Here is a 26,342-nt window from a genome sequence, read left to right on the forward strand (position 1 = left end):
ACTGTAATGACCTGGCTATATCATAAAGGGGATACTAGTTGGTGTCTCTATATGGTAGAGATACTGTAAATACTGTAATGACCTGGCTAGATCATAAAGGGGATACTAGTTGGTGTCTGTATATGGTAGAGATACTGTTTATACTGTAATGACCTGGCTAGATCATAAAGGGGATACTAGTTGGTGTCTGTATATGGTAGAGATACTGTTTATACTGTTATGACCTGGCTAGGCTAGTCTTCTTTGTGTGTTCACTGTTCCTAGCAGGCTAGTCTTCTTTGTGTGTTCACTGTTCCTAGCAGGCTAGTCTTGTTTGTGTGTTCACTGTTCCTAGCAGGCTAGTCTTGTTTGCAATCAACTTGTCTGACAGGAAAATGATGTGAAGATGTTTTCCATGGTCACATGTCTGCCTTTGTCCATGTCAGGCTCCACTTGACTCAAGACCACAGTCTCAGACACTCAACCACTGGCCTGGTTTCATTTCCCCAGACATGGAAAGACATTGAGCAAGTCTGTGGCTAACCAGAACTGAAGTCACATGCACCATGATCAGTTTCTATCTGGTTTCTATTGGCCATTCATCCATTGACGACAAAATATCAGATTTTAATTTGATTGTGGTACTAGTTTCTGCCTAGTTGCAGATCAATGCTGCTGCAGGGGTCCTGTGATTAATACCTGGACAACACGGATGTTGATCAATACTGCTGCTGCAGGGGTCCTGTGATTAATACCTGGACAACACGGATGTTGATCAATACTGCTGCTGCAGGGGTCCTGTGATTAATACCTGGACAACACGGATGTTGATCAATGCTGCTGCTGCAGGGGTCCTGTGATAAATACCTGGACAACACGGATGTTGATCAATACTGCTGCTGCAGGGGTCCTGTGATAAATACCTGGACAACACGGATGTTGATCAATGCTGCTGCTGCAGGGGTCCTGTGATAAATACCTGGACAACACGGATGTTGTTGAAGAAAAAGTGAACTTTGGAAATAAAGCTGCACCTCCTGAATGTTGAGAGTTATTTGATAAAGGTACGTGTCAAGGAACCTGCAGAATCTGATCTCAGATACAGTATTATATAGAAATCACAATGTTTTACCTGCAGAATCTGATCTCAGATACAGTATTATATAGAAATCACAATGTTTAAACTCTGATACAGTATTATATAGAAATCACAATGTTTAACCTGCAGAATCTGATCTCAGATACAGTATTATATAGAAATCACAATGTTTAAACTCTGATACAGTATTATATAGAAATCACAATGTTTAACCTGCTTGTGACTGAAGGAGGATTTAATAAATAGATCCTCCTTTCACTGCATCTCTTCATGTACTAGATGCTCCCATCTCTTCATGTACTAGATGCTCCCATCTCTTCATGTACTAGATGCTCCCATCTCTTCATGTACTAGATGCTCCCATCTCTTCATGTACTAGATGCTCCCATCTCTTCATGTACTAGATGCTCCCATCTCTTCATGTACCAGATGCTCCCATCTCTTCATGTACTAGATGCTCCCATCTCTTCATGTACTAGATGCTCCCATCTCTTCATGTACTAGATGCTCCCATCTCTTCATGTACTAGATGCTCCCATCTCTTCATGTACTAGATGCTCCCATCTCTTCATGTACTAGATGCTCCCATCTCTTCATGTACTAGATGCTCCCATCTCTTCATGTACTAGATGCTCCCATCTCTTCATGTACTAGATGCTCCCATCTCTTCATGTACTAGATGCTCCCATCTCTTCATGTACTAGATGCTCCCATCTCTTCATGTACTAGATGCTCCCATCTCTTCATGTACTAGATGCTCCCATCTCTTCATGTACTAGATGCTCCCATCTCTTCATGTACTAGATGCTCCCATCTCTTCATGTACTAGATGCTCCCATCTCTTCATGTACTAGATGCTCCCATCTCTTCATGTACTAGATGCTCCCATCTCTTCATGTACTAGATGCTCCCATCTCTTCATGTACTAGATGCTCCCATCTCTTCATGTACTAGATGCTCCCATCTCTTCATGTACTAGATGCTCCCATCTCTTCATGTACTAGATGCTCCCATCTCTTCATGTACTAGATGCTCCCATCTCTTCATGTACTAGATGCTCCCATCTCTTCATGTACTAGATGCTCCCATCTCTTCATGTACTAGATGCTCCCATCTCTTCATGTACTAGATGCTCCCATCTCTTCATGTACTAGATGCTCCCATCTCTTCATGAACTAGATGCTCCCATCTCTTCATGTACTAGATGCTCCCATCTCTTCATGTACTAGATGCTCCCATCTCTTCATGTACTAGATGCTCCCATCTCTTCATGTACAATATGAAAACTGAGAGGCCTAATATTGTCACTCATCAGATTATTGTAAATGTAATCTTGTCTTCAGGCTAACTTTCGTTCATCAACTTGATAGAGTCAAGGACATTTTTTACATTATTCTAAAGGCTGCAACTCATAGCATGTTGTCATTTCCCTTTACAATACATGCGATTAGTATTAGAGTTACAGTCAATAGAACAGTCCCATAACAGTTTAGTTATAGAAAGTTAAACATAAAAGAGAATAATATCAAGCCACAAGGCGTGTGGTCAAATGATTTACTGCTGATAAACAGGCATAACACAAACTCATCAATACACTGTTGTGCTACATTAAATCAACCTCTTCAACTCATCAATACACTGTTGTGCTACATTAAATCACCTCTTCAACTCATCAATACACTGTTGTGCTACATTAAATCAACCTCTTCAACTCATCAATACACTGTTGTGCTACATTAAATCACCTCTTCAACTCATCAATACACTGTTGTGCTACATTAAATCACCTCTTCAACTCATCAATACACTGTTGTGCTACATTAAATCACCTCTTCAACTCATCAATACACTGTTGTGCTACATTAAATCACCTCTTCAACTCATCAATACACTGTTGTGCTACATTAAATCACCTCTTCAACTCATCAATACACTGTTGTGCTACATTAAATCACCTCTTCAACTCATCAATACACTGTTGTGCTACATTAAATCAACCTCTTCAACTCATCAATACACTGTTGTGCTACATTAAATCAACCTCTTCAACTCATCAATACACTGTTGTGCTACATTAAATCAACCTCTTAGGTAGGTGTGAGGGAAATGGGTTTAAAGGCAGATTAAGTTAGGTAGGTGTGAGGGAAATGGGTTAACAGGCAGATTAAGTTAGGAAGGTGTGAGGGAAATGGGTTTAAAGGCAGATTAAGTTAGGAAGGTGTGAGGGAAATTGGTTTAAAGGCTCTGAATACGTGTTTGATTTCAACATTCTGACAAAGGAGCAGTAGAAAATACAAACATTTAGGAAAAGTCAGGGAGCAGGAGGTAGGTTTTTTGGGTTGTCTGATTCTAGTGTTAAAAGGTAATCCCTCCACTTTTCAACCTCATATTCATCCTCTCCAGCACCAAACAGAATGTGTATTTGTCAAAATGGCACATTTCTATGATCTGTAGTTAAAAAGACAAGTAGACAAGTCTTTAAAAAATGATCTGTGACATAAAAGTAAAAAACTCATTTTCCAAACCTGCAGTAGTTTTCTGGCCACCGATGACCTCCACCCTGTGACAGTTACTGGCCCCATGGAGGGTATTTTATTGCTCCCCACACCTGATCATCTAATTGTGTTTGAAAATCACTGCTTTTAAAATGATTAAACTTGTGATGATGTCATCAGGTAGAACTTTTTAACTTTATATTTTTTCTTCAAAACTTCAAAATGAACCATTTACATTTATATTCATTTCTGATGTTATTTTGTTTGTACGGCTGAATAGGACCTGTAAAGGTAGTGTTTTATATATATTCTGATGTTCTTTTATTATTAATGGCTGAATAGGACCTGTAAAGGTAGTGTTTTATATATATTCTGATGTTATTTTATTATTAATGGCTGAATAGGACCTGTAAAGGTAGTGTTTTATATATATTCTGATGGTATTTTTTTTTTTTATGGCTGAAAAGGACCTTTAAAGGTAGTGTTTTATATATATTCTGATGTTATTTTATTTTTATGGCTGAAAAGGACCTTTAAAGGTAGTGTTTTATATATATTCTGATGTTATTTTATTTTTATGGCTGAAAAGGACCTTTAAAGGTAGTGTTTTATATATATTCTGATGTTATTTTACTTTTATGGCTGAAAAGGACCTTTAAATGTAGTGTTTTATATATATTCTGATGTTATTTTATTTTTATGGCTGAAAAGGACCTTTAAAGGTAGTGTTTTATATATATTCTGATGTTATTTTATTTTTATGGCTGAAAAGGACCTTTAAAGGTAGTGTTTTATATAGGAGGCTGATGTTATTTTAGGACAGGCTGGCTGAAAAGGACCTTTAAATGTAGTGTTTTATATATATTCTGATGTTATTTTATTTTTATGGCTGAAAAGGACCTTTAAAGGTAGTGTTTTATATATATTCTGATGTTATTTTATTTTTATGGCTGAAAAGGACCTTTAAAGGTAGTGTTTTATATATATTCTGATGTTATTTTACTTTTATGGCTGAAAAGGACCTTTAAATGTAGTGTTTTATATATATTCTGATGTTATTTTACTTTTATGGCTGAAAAGGACCTTTAAAGGTAGTGTTTTATATATAATTTGCCTCCACAGCAACATGAACACCTGAATACTTTCACATACACACCAGAGGAGGCTGGTGGAGGAGCTATGAGGACAGGCTCAGTGTAAAGACTGGAATGGAATAACTGGAACATCAAACACTTAATTAATTTATTCCATTTCAGCCATAAAAATGAACCCGTCCTCCTATAGCTCCTCCCACCAGACTATAACTCCTCCCACCAGACTATAGCTCCTCCGACCAGCCTTTCCTCAGTTCACTTCCTGTTTTCAATACTTGAGGGGAATTCAATGTTATCTTTCAGCCTTCCCAAAACCAAAGACAATCTCTGCACAGGATCTGAATGTATAACCTTTTGCATGAGAACTTTCCTGCAATGTAGGGAATGTAAACCTTGTAGTGTATTTGAGATGAATATAAAAAGGTTTTTGAAGTTTGTAATACAGAGTACTGCCTCTGCAACAGCGTCAGAAAATATGGGATTTCCTCATGAAATTGTAAATAAGTGTGTAGCTTACACAGTTACAAAATGGCTGTAGAAACTGTGGCACAGATTTGTCTGCACAACTAGAAGTGGGATAAATGTGTTGATTTGAAGGGAAGACGGGCAGACTGGTAAGTCTACTATAGACTACATAGAACTATTATACAGTTATACAGTTAGTAAGTCTAGTAAGTATACTATAGACTACATAGAACTATTATACAGTTATACAGTTAGTAAGTCTAGTAAGTCTACTATAGACTACATAGAACTATTATACAGTTATACAGTTAGTAAGTCTAGTAAGTCTACTATAGACTACATAGAACTATTATACAGTTATACAGTTAGTAAGTCTAGTAAGTCTACTATAGACTACATAGAACTATTATACAGTTATACAGTTAGTAAGTCTAGTAAGTCTACTATAGACTACATAGAACTATTATACAGTTATAGTTAGTTAGTAAGTCTAGTAAGTCTACTATAGTCTACTATTCATAGAACTATTATACAGTTATACAGTTAGTAAGTCTAGTAAGTCTACTATAGACTACATAGAACTATTATACAGTTATACAGTTAGTAAGTCTAGTAAGTCTACTATAGACTACATATTAAAGTTATCCTTTACAGTTAGTAAGTCTCTTAGTTTAGTCTTTATATAGACTATGGTCTCTGTGGGAAATAGAACTATTATACAGTTATACAGTTAGAAATATCCTTTATATTCCTGAAGACCTAAGTCTCTGAGGAAATGTTTGGAGGAAATATCCTTTTATTCCTGAACTGAGGTCTCTGTGGGAAATGTTTAGGAAATATCCTTTAATTCCTGACAGAATGATGGTCTCTGTGGGAAATGTTTGAAATATCCTTTATATTCCTGAACGACCTGATGGTCTCTGTGGGAAATGTTTAGGAAATATCCTTTATATTCCTGAACGACCTGATGGTCTCTGTGGGAAATGTTTAGGAAATATCCTTTATATTCCTGAACGACCTGATGGTCTCTGTGGGAAATGTTTAGGAAATATCCTTTATATTGCTGAACGACCTGATGGTCTCTGTGGGAAATGTTTAGGAAATATCCTTTATATTCCTGAACGACCTGATGGTCTCTGTGGGAAATGTTTAGGAAATATCCTTTATATTCCTGAACGACCTGATGGTCTCTGTGGGAAATGTTTAGGAAATATCCTTTATATTGCTGAACGACCTGAGGGTCTCTGTGGGAAATGTTTAGGAAATATCCTTTATATTGCTGAACGACCTGATGGTCTCTGTGGGAAATGTTTAGAAGATGTCGCTACATGCTCAGTTATTTAGAATGAAAATGATTTGAAGGTGATGAGTCCTGCTACTGGTAGTCTATGTAAACTCTGTCAGGACCACTTGTGGGTCACAGCAGGGGTCCAGGTGGTCGGGGGATGACATTACCAAAATGACAATGACAATGGACTGAAACATATTTCAATAACAGCATATCATCTTTGAGAATGTTCATTCAACTAAATAAAAGCTGGACAATTAGACAACAACCACTCTGTTTAGGGGTCACTGTGTTAACCACAACCAACATGCTGGATCTCTGTTTAGGGGTCAGTGCTCTAAAATGAGTCTCTCTGGAGAGAGAAAGAAGGGGGGCCCTGCCTCTAAAATGAGTCTCTCTGGGGGACATGTCACCAAAACTAAAAGGTGAGCTGACAATATTGTTTAAGAATGTATATTCTAAAATGTTTTTTTAATCAGAAATTGCTTATGGGTACATTCTATATACTGTAACTATATACTATATACTACATTCTATATAACTGTTCTAGATTTGTATGAAAATGCATTTGCTAAATGCAAATAAATATATATATCCATTGTTGTCATGTGGTTGTCTCATCTAGATATCTATATATCCATTATTTAACAGGAATGTTGGTATCCTGTATATTAGACTGTGATATGTGGTTGTCTCATCTAGATATCTATATATCCATTGTTGTCTCACCTAGATATCTATATATCCATTATTTAACAGGAATGTTGGTATCCTGTATATTAGACTGTGATATGTGGTTGTCTCACCTAGATATCTATATATCCATTATTTAACAGGAATGTTGGTATCCTGTATATTAGACTGTGATATGTGGTTGTCTCACCTAGATATCTATATATCCATTATTTAACAGGAATGTTGGTATCCTGTATATCTGACTGTGATATGTGGTTGTCTCATCTAGATATCTATATATCCATTATTTAACAGGAATGTTGGTATCCTGTATATTAGACTGTGATATGAGGTTGTCTCATCTAGATATCTATATATCCATTATTTAACAGGAATGTTGGTATCCTGTATATTAGACTGTGATATGTGGTTGTCTCATCTAGATATCTATATATCCATTATTTAACAGGAATGTTGGTATCCTGTATATTAGACTGTGATATGAGGTTGTCTCATCTAGATATCTATATATCCATTATTTAACAGGAATGTTGGTATCCTGTATATTAGACTGTGATATGTGGTTGTCTCACCTAGATATCTATATATCCATTATTTAACAGGAATGTTGGTATCCTGTATATTAGACTGTGATATGTGGTTGTCTCATCTAGATATCTATATATCCATTATTTAACAGGAATGTTGGTATCCTGTATATTAGACTGTGATATGTGGTTGTCTCACCTAGATATCTATATATCCATTATTTAACAGGAATGTTGGTATCCTGTATATTAGACTGTGATATGTGGTTGTCTCACCTAGATATCTATATATCCATTATTTAACAGGAATGTTGGTATCCTGTATATTAGACTGTGATATGTGGTTGTCTCACCTAGATATCTATATATCCATTATTTAACAGGAATGTTGGTATCCTGTATATTAGACTGTGATATGTGGTTGTCTCACCTAGATATCTATATATCCATTATTTATCAGGAATGTTGGTATCCTGTATATTAGACTGTGATATGTGGTTGTCTCATCTAGATATCTATATATCCATTGGTTATCAGGAATGTTGGTATCCTGTATATTAGACTGTGATATGTGGTTGTCTCATCTAGATATCTATATATCCATTATTTAACAGGAATGTTGGTATCCTGTATATTAGACTGTGATATGTGGTTGTCTCACCTAGATATCTATATATCCATTATTTAACAGGAATGTTGGTATCCTGTATATTAGACTGTGATATGTGGTTGTCTCATCTAGATATCTATATATCCATTATTTAACAGGAATGTTGGTATCCTGTATATTAGACTGTGATATGTGGTTGTCTCATCTAGATATCTATATATCCATTATTTAACAGGAATGTTGGTATCCTGTATATTAGACTGTGATATGTGGTTGTCTCACCTAGATATCTATATATCCATTATTTAACAGGAATGTTGGTATCCTGTATATTAGACTGTGATATGTGGTTGTCTCATCTAGATATCTATATATCCATTATTTAACAGGAATGTTGGTATCCTGTATATTAGACTGTGATATGTGGTTGTCTCATCTAGATATCTATATATCCATTATTTAACAGGAATGTTGGTATCCTTATATTAGACTGTGATATGTGGTTGTCTCATCTAGATATCTATATATCCATTATTTAACAGGAATGTTGGTATCCTGTATATTAGACTGTGATATGTGGTTGTCTCATCTAGATATCTATATATCCATTATTTAACAGGAATGTTGGTATCCTGTATATTAGACTGTGATATGTGGTTGTCTCATCTAGATATCTATATATCCATTATTTAACAGGAATGTTGGTATCCTGTATATTAGACTGTGATATGTGGTTGTCTCATCTAGATATCTATATATCCATTATTTAACAGGAATGTTGGTATCCTGTATATTAGACTGTGATATGTGGTTGTCTCATCTAGATATCTATATATCCATTATTTAACAGGAATGTTGGTATCCTGTATATTAGACTGTGATATGTGGTTGTCTCATCTAGATATCTATATATCCATTATTTAACAGGAATGTTGGTATCCTGTATATCTGACTGTGATATGTGGTTGTCTCATCTAGATATCTATATATCCATTATTTAACAGGAATGTTGGTATCCTGTATATTAGACTGTGATATGTGGTTGTCTCATCTAGATATCTATATATCCATTATTTAACAGGAATGTTGGTATCCTGTATATTAGACTGTGATATGTGGTTGTCTCATCTAGATATCTATATATCCATTATTTAACAGGAATGTTGGTATCCTGTATATTAGACTGTGATATGTGGTTGTCTCACCTAGATATCTATATATCCATTATTTAACAGGAATGTTGGTATCCTGTATATTAGACTGTGATATGTGGTTGTCTCATCTAGATATCTATATATCCATTATTTAACAGGAATGTTGGTATCCTGTATATTAGACTGTGATATGTGGTTGTCTCACCTAGATATCTATATATCCATTATTTAACAGGAATGTTGGTATCCTGTATATTAGACTGTGATATGTGGTTGTCTCACCTAGATATCTATATATCCATTATTTAACAGGAATGTTGGTATCCTGTATTGGTATCCTGTATATTAGACTGTGATATGTGGTTGTCTCACCTAGATATCTATATATCCATTATTTAACAGGAATGTTGGTATCCTGTATATTAGACTGTGATATGTGGTTGTCTCATCTAGATATCTATATATCCATTATTTAACAGGAATGTTGGTATCCTGTATATTAGACTGTGATATGTGGTTGTCTCATCTAGATATCTATATATCCATTATTTAACAGGAATGTTGGTATCCTGTATATTAGACTGTGATATGTGGTTGTCTCATCTAGATATCTATATATCCATTATTTAACAGGAATGTTGGTATCCTGTATATTAGACTGTGATATGTGGTTGTCTCACCTAGATATCTATATATCCATTATTTAACAGGAATGTTGGTATCCTGTATATTAGACTGTGATATGTGGTTGTCTCATCTAGATATCTATATATCCATTATTTAACAGGAATGTTGGTATCCTGTATATTAGACTGTGATATGTGGTTGTCTCATCTAGATATCTATATATCCATTATTTAACAGGAATGTTGGTATCCTGTATATTAGACTGTGATATGTGGTTGTCTCATCTAGATATCTATATATCCATTATTTAACAGGAATGTTGGTATCCTGTATATTAGACTGTGATATGTGGTTGTCTCATCTAGATATCTATATATCCATTATTTAACAGGAATGTTGGTATCCTGTATATTAGACTGTGATATGTGGTTGTCTCATCTAGATATCTATATATCCATTATTTAACAGGAATGTTGGTATCCTGTATATTAGACTGTGATATGTGGTTGTCTCATCTAGATATCTATATATCCATTATTTAACAGGAATGTTGGTATCCTGTATATTAGACTGTGATATGTGGTTGTCTCATCTAGATATCTATATATCCATTATTTAACAGGAATGTTGGTATCCTGTATATTAGACTGTGATATGTGGTTGTCTCATCTAGATATCTATATATCCATTATTTAACAGGAATGTTGGTATCCTGTATATTAGACTGTGATATGTGGTTGTCTCATCTAGATATCTATATATCCATTATTTAACAGGAATGTTGGTATCCTGTATATTAGACTGTGATATGTGGTTGTCTCATCTAGATATCTATATATCCATTATTTAACAGGAATGTTGGTATCCTGTATATTAGACTGTGATATGTGGTTGTCTCATCTAGATATCTATATATCCATTATTTAACAGGAATGTTGGTATCCTGTATATTAGACTGTGATATGTGGTTGTCTCATCTAGATATCTATATATCCATTATTTAACAGGAATGTTGGTATCCTGTATATTAGACTGTGATATGTGGTTGTCTCATCTAGATATCTATATATCCATTATTTAACAGGAATGTTGGTATCCTGTATATTAGACTGTGATATGTGGTTGTCTCATCTAGATATCTATATATCCATTATTTAACAGGAATGTTGGTATCCTGTATATTAGACTGTGATATGTGGTTGTCTCATCTAGATATCTATATATCCATTATTTAACAGGAATGTTGGTATCCTGTATATTAGACTGTGATATGTGGTTGTCTCATCTAGATATCTATATATCCATTATTTAACAGGAATGTTGGTATCCTGTATATTAGACTGTGATATGTGGTTGTCTCATCTAGATATCTATATATCCATTATTTAACAGGAATGTTGGTATCCTGTATATTAGACTGTGATATGTGGTTGTCTCATCTAGATATCTATATATCCATTATTTAACAGGAATGTTGGTATCCTGTATATTAGACTGTGATATGTGGTTGTCTCATCTAGATATCTATATATCCATTATTTAACAGGAATGTTGGTATCCTGTATATTAGACTGTGATATGTGGTTGTCTCATCTAGATATCTATATATCCATTATTTAACAGGAATGTTGGTATCCTGTATATTAGACTGTGATATGTGGTTGTCTCACCTAGATATCTATATATCCATTATTTAACAGGAATGTTGGTATCCTGTATATTAGACTGTGATATGTGGTTGTCTCACCTAGATATCTATATATCCATTATTTAACAGGAATGTTGGTATCCTGTATATTAGACTGTGATATGTGGTTGTCTCATCTAGATATCTATATATCCATTATTTAACAGGAATGTTGGTATCCTGTATATTAGACTGTGATATGTGGTTGTCTCACCTAGATATCTATATATCCATTATTTAACAGGAATGTTGGTATCCTGTATATTAGACTGTGATATGTGGTTGTCTCATCTAGATATCTATATATCCATTATTTAACAGGAATGTTGGTATCCTGTATATTAGACTGTGATATGTGGTTGTCTCATCTAGATATCTATATATCCATTATTTAACAGGAATGTTGGTATCCTGTATATTAGACTGTGATATGAGGTTGTCTCATCTAGATATCTATATATCCATTATTTAACAGGAATGTTGGTATCCTGTATATTAGACTGTGATATGTGGTTGTCTCATCTAGATATCTATATATCCATTATTTAACAGGAATGTTGGTATCCTGTATATTAGACTGTGATATGTGGTTGTCTCATCTAGATATCTATATATCCATTGGTTATCAGGAATGTTGGTATCCTGTATATTAGACTGTGATATGTGGTTGTCTCATCTAGATATCTATATATCCATTATTTAACAGGAATGTTGGTATCCTGTATATTAGACTGTGATATGTGGTTGTCTCATCTAGATATCTATATATCCATTATTTAACAGGAATGTTGGTATCCTGTATATTAGACTGTGATATGTGGTTGTCTCACCTAGATATCTATATATCCATTATTTAACAGGAATGTTGGTATCCTGTATATTAGACTGTGATATGTGGTTGTCTCATCTAGATATCTATATATCCATTATTTAACAGGAATGTTGGTATCCTGTATATTAGACTGTGATATGTGGTTGTCTCATCTAGATATCTATATATCCATTATTTAACAGGAATGTTGGTATCCTGTATATTAGACTGTGATATGTGGTTGTCTCATCTAGATATCTATATATCCATTATTTAACAGGAATGTTGGTATCCTGTATATTAGACTGTGATATGTGGTTGTCTCATCTAGATATCTATATATCCATTATTTAACAGGAATGTTGGTATCCTGTATATTAGACTGTGATATGTGGTTGTCTCATCTAGATATCTATATATCCATTATTTAACAGGAATGTTGGTATCCTGTATATTAGACTGTGATATGTGGTTGTCTCATCTAGATATCTATATATCCATTATTTAACAGGAATGTTGGTATCCTGTATATTAGACTGTGATATGTGGTTGTCTCATCTAGATATCTATATATCCATTATTTAACAGGAATGTTGGTATCCTGTATATTAGACTGTGATATGTGGTTGTCTCATCTAGATATCTATATATCCATTATTTAACAGGAATGTTGGTATCCTGTATATTAGACTGTGATATGTGGTTGTCTCATCTAGATATCTATATATCCATTATTTAACAGGAATGTTGGTATCCTGTATATTAGACTGTGATATGTGGTTGTCTCATCTAGATATCTATATATCCATTATTTAACAGGAATGTTGGTATCCTGTATATTAGACTGTGATATGTGGTTGTCTCATCTAGATATCTATATATCCATTATTTAACAGGAATGTTGGTATCCTGTATATTAGACTGTGATATGTGGTTGTCTCATCTAGATATCTATATATCCATTATTTAACAGGAATGTTGGTATCCTGTATATTAGACTGTGATATGTGGTTGTCTCATCTAGATATCTATATATCCATTATTTAACAGGAATGTTGGTATCCTGTATATTAGACTGTGATATGTGGTTGTCTCATCTAGATATCTATATATCCATTATTTAACAGGAATGTTGGTATCCTGTATATTAGACTGTGATATGTGGTTGTCTCATCTAGATATCTATATATCCATTATTTAACAGGAATGTTGGTATCCTGTATATTAGACTGTGATATGTGGTTGTCTCATCTAGATATCTATATATCCATTATTTAACAGGAATGTTGGTATCCTGTATATTAGACTGTGATATGTGGTTGTCTCATCTAGATATCTATATATCCATTATTTAACAGGAATGTTGGTATCCTGTATATTAGACTGTGATATGTGGTTGTCTCATCTAGATATCTATATATCCATTATTTAACAGGAATGTTGGTATCCTGTATATTAGACTGTGATATGTGGTTGTCTCATCTAGATATCTATATATCCATTATTTAACAGGAATGTTGGTATCCTGTATATTAGACTGTGATATGTGGTTGTCTCATCTAGATATCTATATATCCATTATTTAACAGGAATGTTGGTATCCTGTATATTAGACTGTGATATGTGGTTGTCTCATCTAGATATCTATATATCCATTATTTAACAGGAATGTTGGTATCCTGTATATTAGACTGTGATATGTGGTTGTCTCATCTAGATATCTATATATCCATTATTTAACAGGAATGTTGGTATCCTGTATATTAGACTGTGATATGTGGTTGTCTCATCTAGATATCTATATATCCATTATTTAACAGGAATGTTGGTATCCTGTATATTAGACTGTGATATGTGGTTGTCTCATCTAGATATCTATATATCCATTATTTAACAGGAATGTTGGTATCCTGTATATTAGACTGTGATATGTGGTTGTCTCATCTAGATATCTATATATCCATTATTTAACAGGAATGTTGGTATCCTGTATATTAGACTGTGATATGTGGTTGTCTCATCTAGATATCTATATATCCATTATTTAACAGGAATGTTGGTATCCTGTATATTAGACTGTGATATGTGGTTGTCTCATCTAGATATCTATATATCCATTATTTAACAGGAATGTTGGTATCCTGTATATTAGACTGTGATATGTGGTTGTCTCATCTAGATATCTATATATCCATTATTTAACAGGAATGTTGGTATCCTGTATATTAGACTGTGATATGTGGTTGTCTCATCTAGATATCTATATATCCATTATTTAACAGGAATGTTGGTATCCTGTATATTAGACTGTGATATGTGGTTGTCTCATCTAGATATCTATATATCCATTATTTAACAGGAATGTTGGTATCCTGTATATTAGACTGTGATATGTGGTTGTCTCATCTAGATATCTATATATCCATTATTTAACAGGAATGTTGGTATCCTGTATATTAGACTGTGATATGTGGTTGTCTCATCTAGATATCTATATATCCATTATTTAACAGGAATGTTGGTATCCTGTATATTAGACTGTGATATGTGGTTGTCTCATCTAGATATCTATATATCCATTATTTAACAGGAATGTTGGTATCCTGTATATTAGACTGTGATATGTGGTTGTCTCATCTAGATATCTATATATCCATTATTTAACAGGAATGTTGGTATCCTGTATATTAGACTGTGATATGTGGTTGTCTCATCTAGATATCTATATATCCATTATTTAACAGGAATGTTGGTATCCTGTATATTAGACTGTGATATGTGGTTGTCTCATCTAGATATCTATATATCCATTATTTAACAGGAATGTTGGTATCCTGTATATTAGACTGTGATATGTGGTTGTCTCATCTAGATATCTATATATCCATTATTTAACAGGAATGTTGGTATCCTGTATATTAGACTGTGATATGTGGTTGTCTCATCTAGATATCTATATATCCATTATTTAACAGGAATGTTGGTATCCTGTATATTAGACTGTGATATGTGGTTGTCTCATCTAGATATCTATATATCCATTATTTAACAGGAATGTTGGTATCCTGTATATTAGACTGTGATATGTGGTTGTCTCATCTAGATATCTATATATCCATTATTTAACAGGAATGTTGGTATCCTGTATATTAGACTGTGATATGTGGTTGTCTCATCTAGATATCTATATATCCATTATTTAACAGGAATGTTGGTATCCTGTATATTAGACTGTGATATGTGGTTGTCTCATCTAGATATCTATATATCCATTATTTAACAGGAATGTTGGTATCCTGTATATTAGACTGTGATATGTGGTTGTCTCATCTAGATATCTATATATCCATTATTTAACAGGAATGTTGGTATCCTGTATATTAGACTGTGATATGTGGTTGTCTCATCTAGATATCTATATATCCATTATTTAACAGGAATGTTGGTATCCTGTATATTAGACTGTGATATGTGGTTGTCTCATCTAGATATCTATATATCCATTATTTAACAGGAATGTTGGTATCCTGTATATTAGACTGTGATATGTGGTTGTCTCATCTAGATATCTATATATCCATTATTTAACAGGAATGTTGGTATCCTGTATATTAGACTGTGATATGTGGTTGTCTCATCTAGATATCTATATATCCATTATTTAACAGGAATGTTGGTATCCTGTATATTAGACTGTGATATGTGGTTGTCTCATCTAGATATCTATATATCCATTATTTAACAGGAATGTTGGTATCCTGTATATTAGACTGTGATATGTGGTTGTCTCATCTAGATATCTATATATCCATTATTTAACAGGAATGTTGGTATCCTGTATATTAGACTGTGATATGTGGTTGTCTCATCTAGATATCTATATATCCATTATTTAACAGGAATGTTGGTATCCTGTATATTAGACTGTGATATGTGGTTGTCTCATCTAGATATCTATATATCCATTATTTAACAGGAATGTTGGTATCCTGTATATTAGACTGTGATATGTGGTTGTCTCATCTAGATATCTATATATCCATTATTTAACAGGAATGTTGGTATCCTGTATATTAGACTGTGATATGTGGTTGTCTCATCTAGATATCTATATATCCATTATTTAACAGGAATGTTGGTATCCTGTATATTAGACTGTGATATGTGGTTGTCTCATCTAGATATCTATATATCCATTATTTAACAGGAATGTTGGTATCCTGTATATTAGACTGTGATATGTGGTTGTCTCATCTAGATATCTATATATCCATTATTTAACAGGAATGTTGGTATCCTGTATATTAGACTGTGATATGTGGTTGTCTCATCTAGATATCTATATATCCATTATTTAACAGGAATGTTGGTATCCTGTATATTAGACTGTGATATGTGGTTGTCTCATCTAGATATCTATATATCCATTATTTAACAGGAATGTTGGTATCCTGTATATTAGACTGTGATATGTGGTTGTCTCATCTAGATATCTATATATCCATTATTTAACAGGAATGTTGGTATCCTGTATATTAGACTGTGATATGTGGTTGTCTCATCTAGATATCTATATATCCATTATTTAACAGGAATGTTGGTATCCTGTATATTAGACTGTGATATGTGGTTGTCTCATCTAGATATCTATATATCCATTATTTAACAGGAATGTTGGTATCCTGTATATTAGACTGTGATATGTGGTTGTCTCATCTAGATATCTATATATCCATTATTTAACAGGAATGTTGGTATCCTGTATATTAGACTGTGATATGTGGTTGTCTCATCTAGATATCTATATATCCATTATTTAACAGGAATGTTGGTATCCTGTATATTAGACTGTGATATGTGGTTGTCTCATCTAGATATCTATATATCCATTATTTAACAGGAATGTTGGTATCCTGTATATTAGACTGTGATATGTGGTTGTCTCATCTAGATATCTATATATCCATTATTTAACAGGAATGTTGGTATCCTGTATATTAGACTGTGATATGTGGTTGTCTCATCTAGATATCTATATATCCATTATTTAACAGGAATGTTGGTATCCTGTATATTAGACTGTGATATGTGGTTGTCTCATCTAGATATCTATATATCCATTATTTAACAGGAATGTTGGTATCCTGTATATTAGACTGTGATATGTGGTTGTCTCATCTAGATATCTATATATCCATTATTTAACAGGAATGTTGGTATCCTGTATATTAGACTGTGATATGTGGTTGTCTCATCTAGATATCTATATATCCATTATTTAACAGGAATGTTGGTATCCTGTATATTAGACTGTGATATGTGGTTGTCTCATCTAGATATCTATATATCCATTATTTAACAGGAATGTTGGTATCCTGTATATTAGACTGTGATATGTGGTTGTCTCATCTAGATATCTATATATCCATTATTTAACAGGAATGTTGGTATCCTGTATATTAGACTGTGATATGTGGTTGTCTCATCTAGATATCTATATATCCATTATTTAACAGGAATGTTGGTATCCTGTATATTAGACTGTGATATGTGGTTGTCTCATCTAGATATCTATATATCCATTATTTAACAGGAATGTTGGTATCCTGTATATTAGACTGTGATATGTGGTTGTCTCATCTAGATATCTATATATCCATTATTTAACAGGAATGTTGGTATCCTGTATATTAGACTGTGATATGTGGTTGTGTCTCATCTAGATATCTATATATCCATTATTTAACAGGAATGTTGGTATCCTGTATATTAGACTGTGATATGTGGTTGTCTCATCTAGATATCTATATATCCATTATTTAACAGGAATGTTGGTATCCTGTATATTAGACTGTGATATGTGGTTGTCTCATCTAGATATCTATATATCCATTATTTAACAGGAATGTTGGTATCCTGTATATTAGACTGTGATATGTGGTTGTCTCATCTAGATATCTATATATCCATTATTTAACAGGAATGTTGGTATCCTGTATATTAGACTGTGATATGTGGTTGTCTCATCTAGATATCTATATATCCATTATTTAACAGGAATGTTGGTATCCTGTATATTAGACTGTGATATGTGGTTGTCTCATCTAGATATCTATATATCCATTATTTAACAGGAATGTTGGTATCCTGTATATTAGACTGTGATATGTGGTTGTCTCATCTAGATATCTATATATCCATTATTTAACAGGAATGTTGGTATCCTGTATATTAGACTGTGATATGTGGTTGTCTCATCTAGATATCTATATATCCATTATTTAACAGGAATGTTGGTATCCTGTATATTAGACTGTGATATGTGGTTGTCTCATCTAGATATCTATATATCCATTATTTAACAGGAATGTTGGTATCCTGTATATTAGACTGTGATATGTGGTTGTCTCATCTAGATATCTATATATCCATTATTTAACAGGAATGTTGGTATCCTGTATATTAGACTGTGATATGTGGTTGTCTCACCTAGATATCTATATATCCATTATTTAACAGGAATGTTGGTATCCTGTATATTAGACTGTGATATGTGGTTGTCTCATCTAGATATCTATATATCCATTGGTTATCAGGAATGTTGGTATCCTGTATATTAGACTGTGATATGTGGTTGTCTCATCTAGATATCTATATATCCATTGTTTATCAGGAATGTTGGTATCCTGTATTGGTATCCTGTATATTAGACTGTGATATGTGGTTGTCTCATCTAGATATCTATATATCCATTATTTAACAGGAATGTTGGTATCCTGTATATTAGACTGTGATATGTGGTTGTCTCATCTAGATATCTATATATCCATTGGTTATCAGGAATGTTGGTATCCTGTATATTAGACTGTGATATGTGGTTGTCTCATCTAGATATCTATATATCCATTATTTAACAGGAATGTTGGTATCCTGTATATTAGACTGTGATATGTGGTTGTCTCATCTAGATATCTATATATCCATTATTTAACAGGAATGTTGGTATCCTGTATATTAGACTGTGATATGTGGTTGTCTCATCTAGATATCTATATATCCATTATTTAACAGGAATGTTGGTATCCTGTATATTAGACTGTGATATGTGGTTGTCTCATCTAGATATCTATATATCCATTATTTAACAGGAATGTTGGTATCCTGTATATTAGACTGTGATATGTGGTTGTCTCATCTAGATATCTATATATCCATTATTTAACAGGAATGTTGGTATCCTGTATATTAGACTGTGATATGTGGTTGTCTCATCTAGATATCTATATATCCATTATTTAACAGGAATGTTGGTATCCTGTATATTAGACTGTGATATGTGGTTGTCTCATCTAGATATCTATATATCCATTATTTAACAGGAATGTTGGTATCCTGTATATTAGACTGTGATATGTGGTTGTCTCATCTAGATATCTATATATCCATTATTTAACAGGAATGTTGGTATCCTGTATATTAGACTGTGATATGTGGTTGTCTCATCTAGATATCTATATATCCATTATTTAACAGGAATGTTGGTATCCTGTATATTAGACTGTGATATGTGGTTGTCTCATCTAGATATCTATATATCCATTATTTAACAGGAATGTTGGTATCCTGTATATTAGACTGTGATATGTGGTTGTCTCATCTAGATATCTATATATCCATTATTTAACAGGAATGTTGGTATCCTGTATATTAGACTGTGATATGTGGTTGTCTCACCTAGATATCTATATATCCATTATTTAACAGGAATGTTGGTATCCTGTATATTAGACTGTGATATGTGGTTGTCTCATCTAGATATCTATATATCCATTATTTAACAGGAATGTTGGTATCCTGTATATTAGACTGTGATATGTGGTTGTCTCATCTAGATATCTATATATCCATTATTTAACAGGAATGTTGGTATCCTGTATATTAGACTGTGATATGTGGTTGTCTCATCTAGATATCTATATATCCATTATTTAACAGGAATGTTGGTATCCTGTATATTAGACTGTGATATGTGGTTGTCTCATCTAGATATCTATATATCCATTATTTAACAGGAATGTTGGTATCCTGTATATTAGACTGTGATATGTGGTTGTCTCATCTAGATATCTATATATCCATTATTTAACAGGAATGTTGGTATCCTGTATATTAGACTGTGATATGTGGTTGTCTCATCTAGATATCTATATATCCATTATTTAACAGGAATGTTGGTATCCTGTATATTAGACTGTGATATGTGGTTGTCTCATCTAGATATCTATATATCCATTATTTAACAGGAATGTTGGTATCCTGTATATTAGACTGTGATATGTGGTTGTCTCATCTAGATATCTATATATCCATTATTTAACAGGAATGTTGGTATCCTGTATATTAGACTGTGATATGTGGTTGTCTCATCTAGATATCTATATATCCATTATTTAACAGGAATGTTGGTATCCTGTATATTAGACTGTGATATGTGGTTGTCTCATCTAGATATCTATATATCCATTATTTAACAGGAATGTTGGTATCCTGTATATTAGACTGTGATATGTGGTTGTCTCATCTAGATATCTATATATCCATTATTTAACAGGAATGTTGGTATCCTGTATATTAGACTGTGATATGTGGTTGTCTCATCTAGATATCTATATATCCATTATTTAACAGGAATGTTGGTATCCTGTATATTAGACTGTGATATGACTGTGATATGTGGTTGTCTCATCTAGATATCTATATATCCATTATTTAACAGGAATGTTGGTATCCTGTATATTAGACTGTGATATGTGGTTGTCTCATCTAGATATCTATATATCCATTATTTAACAGGAATGTTGGTATCCTGTATATTAGACTGTGATATGTGGTTGTCTCATCTAGATATCTATATATCCATTATTTAACAGGAATGTTGGTATCCTGTATATTAGACTGTGATATGTGGTTGTCTCATCTAGATATCTATATATCCATTATTTAACAGGAATGTTGGTATCCTGTATATTAGACTGTGATATGTGGTTGTCTCATCTAGATATCTATATATCCATTATTTAACAGGAATGTTGGTATCCTGTATATTAGACTGTGATATGTGGTTGTCTCATCTAGATATCTATATATCCATTATTTAACAGGAATGTTGGTATCCTGTATATTAGACTGTGATATGTGGTTGTCTCATCTAGATATCTATATATCCATTATTTAACAGGAATGTTGGTATCCTGTATATTAGACTGTGATATGTGGTTGTCTCATCTAGATATCTATATATCCATTATTTAACAGGAATGTTGGTATCCTGTATATTAGACTGTGATATGTGGTTGTCTCATCTAGATATCTATATATCCATTATTTAACAGGAATGTTGGTATCCTGTATATTAGACTGTGATATGTGGTTGTCTCATCTAGATATCTATATATCCATTATTTAACAGGAATGTTGGTATCCTGTATATTAGACTGTGATATGTGGTTGTCTCATCTAGATATCTATATATCCATTATTTAACAGGAATGTTGGTATCCTGTATATTAGACTGTGATATGTGGTTGTCTCATCTAGATATCTATATATCCATTATTTAACAGGAATGTTGGTATCCTGTATATTAGACTGTGATATGTGGTTGTCTCATCTAGATATCTATATATCCATTATTTAACAGGAATGTTGGTATCCTGTATATTAGACTGTGATATGTGGTTGTCTCATCTAGATATCTATATATCCATTATTTAACAGGAATGTTGGTATCCTGTATATTAGACTGTGATATGTGGTTGTCTCATCTAGATATCTATATATCCATTATTTAACAGGAATGTTGGTATCCTGTATATTAGACTGTGATATGTGGTTGTCTCATCTAGATATCTATATATCCATTATTTAACAGGAATGTTGGTATCCTGTATATTAGACTGTGATATGTGGTTGTCTCATCTAGATATCTATATATCCATTATTTAACAGGAATGTTGGTATCCTGTATATTAGACTGTGATATGTGGTTGTCTCATCTAGATATCTATATATCCATTATTTAACAGGAATGTTGGTATCCTGTATATTAGACTGTGATATGTGGTTGTCTCATCTAGATATCTATATATCCATTATTTAACAGGAATGTTGGTATCCTGTATATTAGACTGTGATATGTGGTTGTCTCATCTAGATATCTATATATTAGACTGTGATATGTGGTTGTCTCACCTAGATATCTATATATTAGACTGTGATATGTGGTTGTCTCATCTAGATATCTATATATCCATTATTTATCAGGAATGTTGGTATCCTGTATATTAGACTGTGATATGTGGTTGTCTCATCTAGATATCTATATATCCATTATTTAACAGGAATGTTGGTATCCTGTATATTAGACTGTGATATGTGGTTGTCTCATCTAGATATCTATATATCCATTATTTAACAGGAATGTTGGTATCCTGTATATTAGACTGTGATATGTGGTTGTCTCATCTAGATATCTATATATCCATTATTTAACAGGAATGTTGGTATCCTGTATATTAGACTGTGATATGTGGTTGTCTCATCTAGATATCTATATATCCATTATTTAACAGGAATGTTGGTATCCTGTATATTAGACTGTGATATGTGGTTGTCTCACCTAGATATCTATATATCCATTATTTAACAGGAATGTTGGTATCCTGTATATTAGACTGTGATATGTGGTTGTCTCACCTAGATATCTATATATCCATTATTTAACAGGAATGTTGGTATCCTGTATATTAGACTGTGATATGTGGTTGTCTCATCTAGATATCTATATATCCATTATTTAACAGGAATGTTGGTATCCTGTATATTAGACTGTGATATGTGGTTGTCTCACCTAGATATCTATATATCCATTATTTAACAGGAATGTTGGTATCCTGTATATTAGACTGTGATATGTGGTTGTCTCACCTAGATATCTATATATCCATTATTTAACAGGAATGTTGGTATCCTGTATATTAGACTGTGATATGTGGTTGTCTCATCTAGATATCTATATATCCATTATTTAACAGGAATGTTGGTATCCTGTATATTAGACTGTGATATGTGGTTGTCTCACCTAGATATCTATATATCCATTATTTAACAGGAATGTTGGTATCCTGTATATCTGACTGTGATATGTGGTTGTCTCATCTAGATATCTATATATCCATTATTTAACAGGAATGTTGGTATCCTGTATATTAGACTGTGATATGTGGTTGTCTCACCTAGATATCTATATATCCATTATTTAACAGGAATGTTGGTATTCTGTATATTAGACTGTGATATGTGGTTGTCTTATCTAGATATCTATATATCCATTATTTAACAGGAATGTTGGTATCCTGTATATTAGACTGTGATATGTGGTTGTCTCATCTAGATATCTATATATCCATTATTTAACAGGAATGTTGGTATTCTGTATATTAGACTGTGATATGTGGTTGTCTCACCTAGATATCTATATATCCATTATTTAACAGGAATGTTGGTATCCTGTATATTAGACTGTGATATGTGGTTGTCTCACCTAGATATCTATATATCCATTATTTAACAGGAATGTTGGTATCCTGTATATCTGACTGTGATATGTGGTTGTCTCACCCAGATATCTATATATCCACTAAATACTTTTTTGTCCCACTGTTGATGTAGATATCTATAGATGAATGCACTTACAGATGCTATATCTTAATTTGACCCAGTTTCTCACAGCAGGAAAATAACTTAATTTTTTTTTTTAATGAGATGGAAATGTTTAAGTTTATATATATATTAAATGTTTAAGTTTATATATATATTAAATGTTTAAGTTTATATATATATTAAATGTTTAAGTTTATATATATATTAAATGTTTAAGTTTATATATATATTAAATGTTTAAGTTTATATATATATTAAATGTTTAAGTTTATATATATATTAAATGTTTAGGTTTATATATATATTAAATGGGCAAAACAAGTCTAACATGTTTAAATGAAGAAAAACACTTTAGAAGCCTTTATAATAGTATATATATAATATAATAATAATAATAAAGCCTTTATAGTGGTTTAATAATATCTTTAAACAATAAAATCGAATGTACCAACATTTCTGAAGATGGCGTTTTGGAATGAAACTCTTCTTTACCCATCTGAGCTCAGATGATGAGAGATGTAATGTTTGTCTCTGTTGTGTTGAAGCCCATTCAAGCAGGAGAGACCAGCCTCCCCTGTTCCCAGCTGTGTGTCCATGAAGAGTGATAAGTCTATGGGTCTACCTATACTGTTTAGAGAGGGAGACTTTTCTACTGAACAAAGGTAAGAAGAACTCCTGGGTCCTGGTCAGTGAGTTAAACAACACTGTCTCTAGTCATTTCTCCTCTCCCATTTTCCCATTTATTGTTGTTGTTTTCATAATCCATAGGCTCATCATTTTGTCCATTTTCATAGTCCTAAAACAATATTAAACAAACACAACATTCCCTCCCTGTGTGTGTGTGTGTGTGTGTGTGTGTGTGTGTGTGTGTGTGTGTGTGTGTGTGTGTGTGTGTGTGTGTGTGTGTACTCCCTGGATGAGGAGATGTAATCTCATGTTTTGTCCACAGAAACCAACAGGAGAGATCAGAGTCAGAGATTCTCAGTGGTCAGTCTTCCCAGAGTCATCAAACAGACCTGGCCTCCATATTCAGTGTATGTGGTCCTGTTATGTACATTTGTTTTTGTTTACCTCAAGTAAAGTTGATCTGTCAATCATTCATTAATGTGTTAATGAGAAAGCATTTAGTCTCTTGCTTAACTTATTTACTTTATTTATTTCAGTTGCTTGAAGAGAAAATTATGACATTTGTGAAGAACGAACTGAAGATGTTCAAGAGGATTCTTAGTCCAGAACTCCCAGAAGGCTTTGAGAGTCAGAAGCAGGATAAGGAAGTGGTGGATGCTGAAGATGAGAAGCAGGAGAGCAGTGCCAGAGAGGGGGCTCTGAAGATCACACTGCACATCCTGAGGAAAATGAACCAGAAGGAGCTTGCTGACACACTGGAGAAATGTAAGATCTGTCTGCCTCATGTTGAATGATGTTTTATAACATTTAAAAGCTGTAGCTAAAGTACAGCTAAAGTAGCTGTGTAACTCAATGATATTGTAGCAGCCTTAACACAACACCTAGTGACCTCATCAAGTAGCAGCAGGGATGATTAATTTAGAGAGAGAGAGACAACATTAAAAATACCATCCATAATATCAATAATAATATTAATCAGTCACACCAGTCTGTAATGCATTATGAAAACATTTACACATTTAGACAGTCAGTGAAGAGAAGAAATTACAATATAATAACTACTAATAACTTGAAAACTTTATAACATTCCTACAATACTGTACATGTTATTTCTTCATTCAGATGAGCTTGCTGTGATTTGCCAACGTGAACTCAAATCTAATCTTAAGAAGAAGTTTCAATGTGTATTTGAGGGGATCGCTAAACAAGGAAAGCCAACACTTCTCAATAAGATCTACACAGAGCTCTACATCACAGAGGGTGGAACAGGAGAGGTCAATAATGAACATGAGCTGAGACAGATTGAGACAACAACCAGGAAACAAGCAAGACCAGAGACTGCAATCAAATGTAACGACATCTTCAAACCCTTAACTGGACAAGATAAACCTATCAGAACTGTGCTGACAAAGGGAGTCGCTGGCATTGGAAAAACAGTCTCTGTGCAGAAGTTCATTCTGGA

At 33.2% G+C, this 26,342-nt stretch overlaps 1 long non-coding RNA gene across 1 annotated transcript; it reads left to right on the forward strand.

Annotated features, from left to right (window-relative positions):
- Positions 1-841: 841 nt before the first annotated feature.
- LOC121844605 lies at positions 842-25,410 on the forward strand. Its single transcript, XR_006082065.1, has 4 exons — positions 842-1,043; positions 6,747-6,845; positions 24,799-24,915; positions 25,203-25,410. It is a non-coding gene; the product is annotated as an uncharacterized LOC121844605 (long non-coding RNA).
- Positions 25,411-26,342: the final 932 nt, after the last annotated feature.

The sequence above is a fragment of the Oncorhynchus tshawytscha genome, unplaced genomic scaffold (assembly GCF_018296145.1).
Source record: "Oncorhynchus tshawytscha isolate Ot180627B unplaced genomic scaffold, Otsh_v2.0 Un_contig_3886_pilon_pilon, whole genome shotgun sequence".
NCBI lineage: Eukaryota > Metazoa > Chordata > Actinopteri > Salmoniformes > Salmonidae > Oncorhynchus > Oncorhynchus tshawytscha.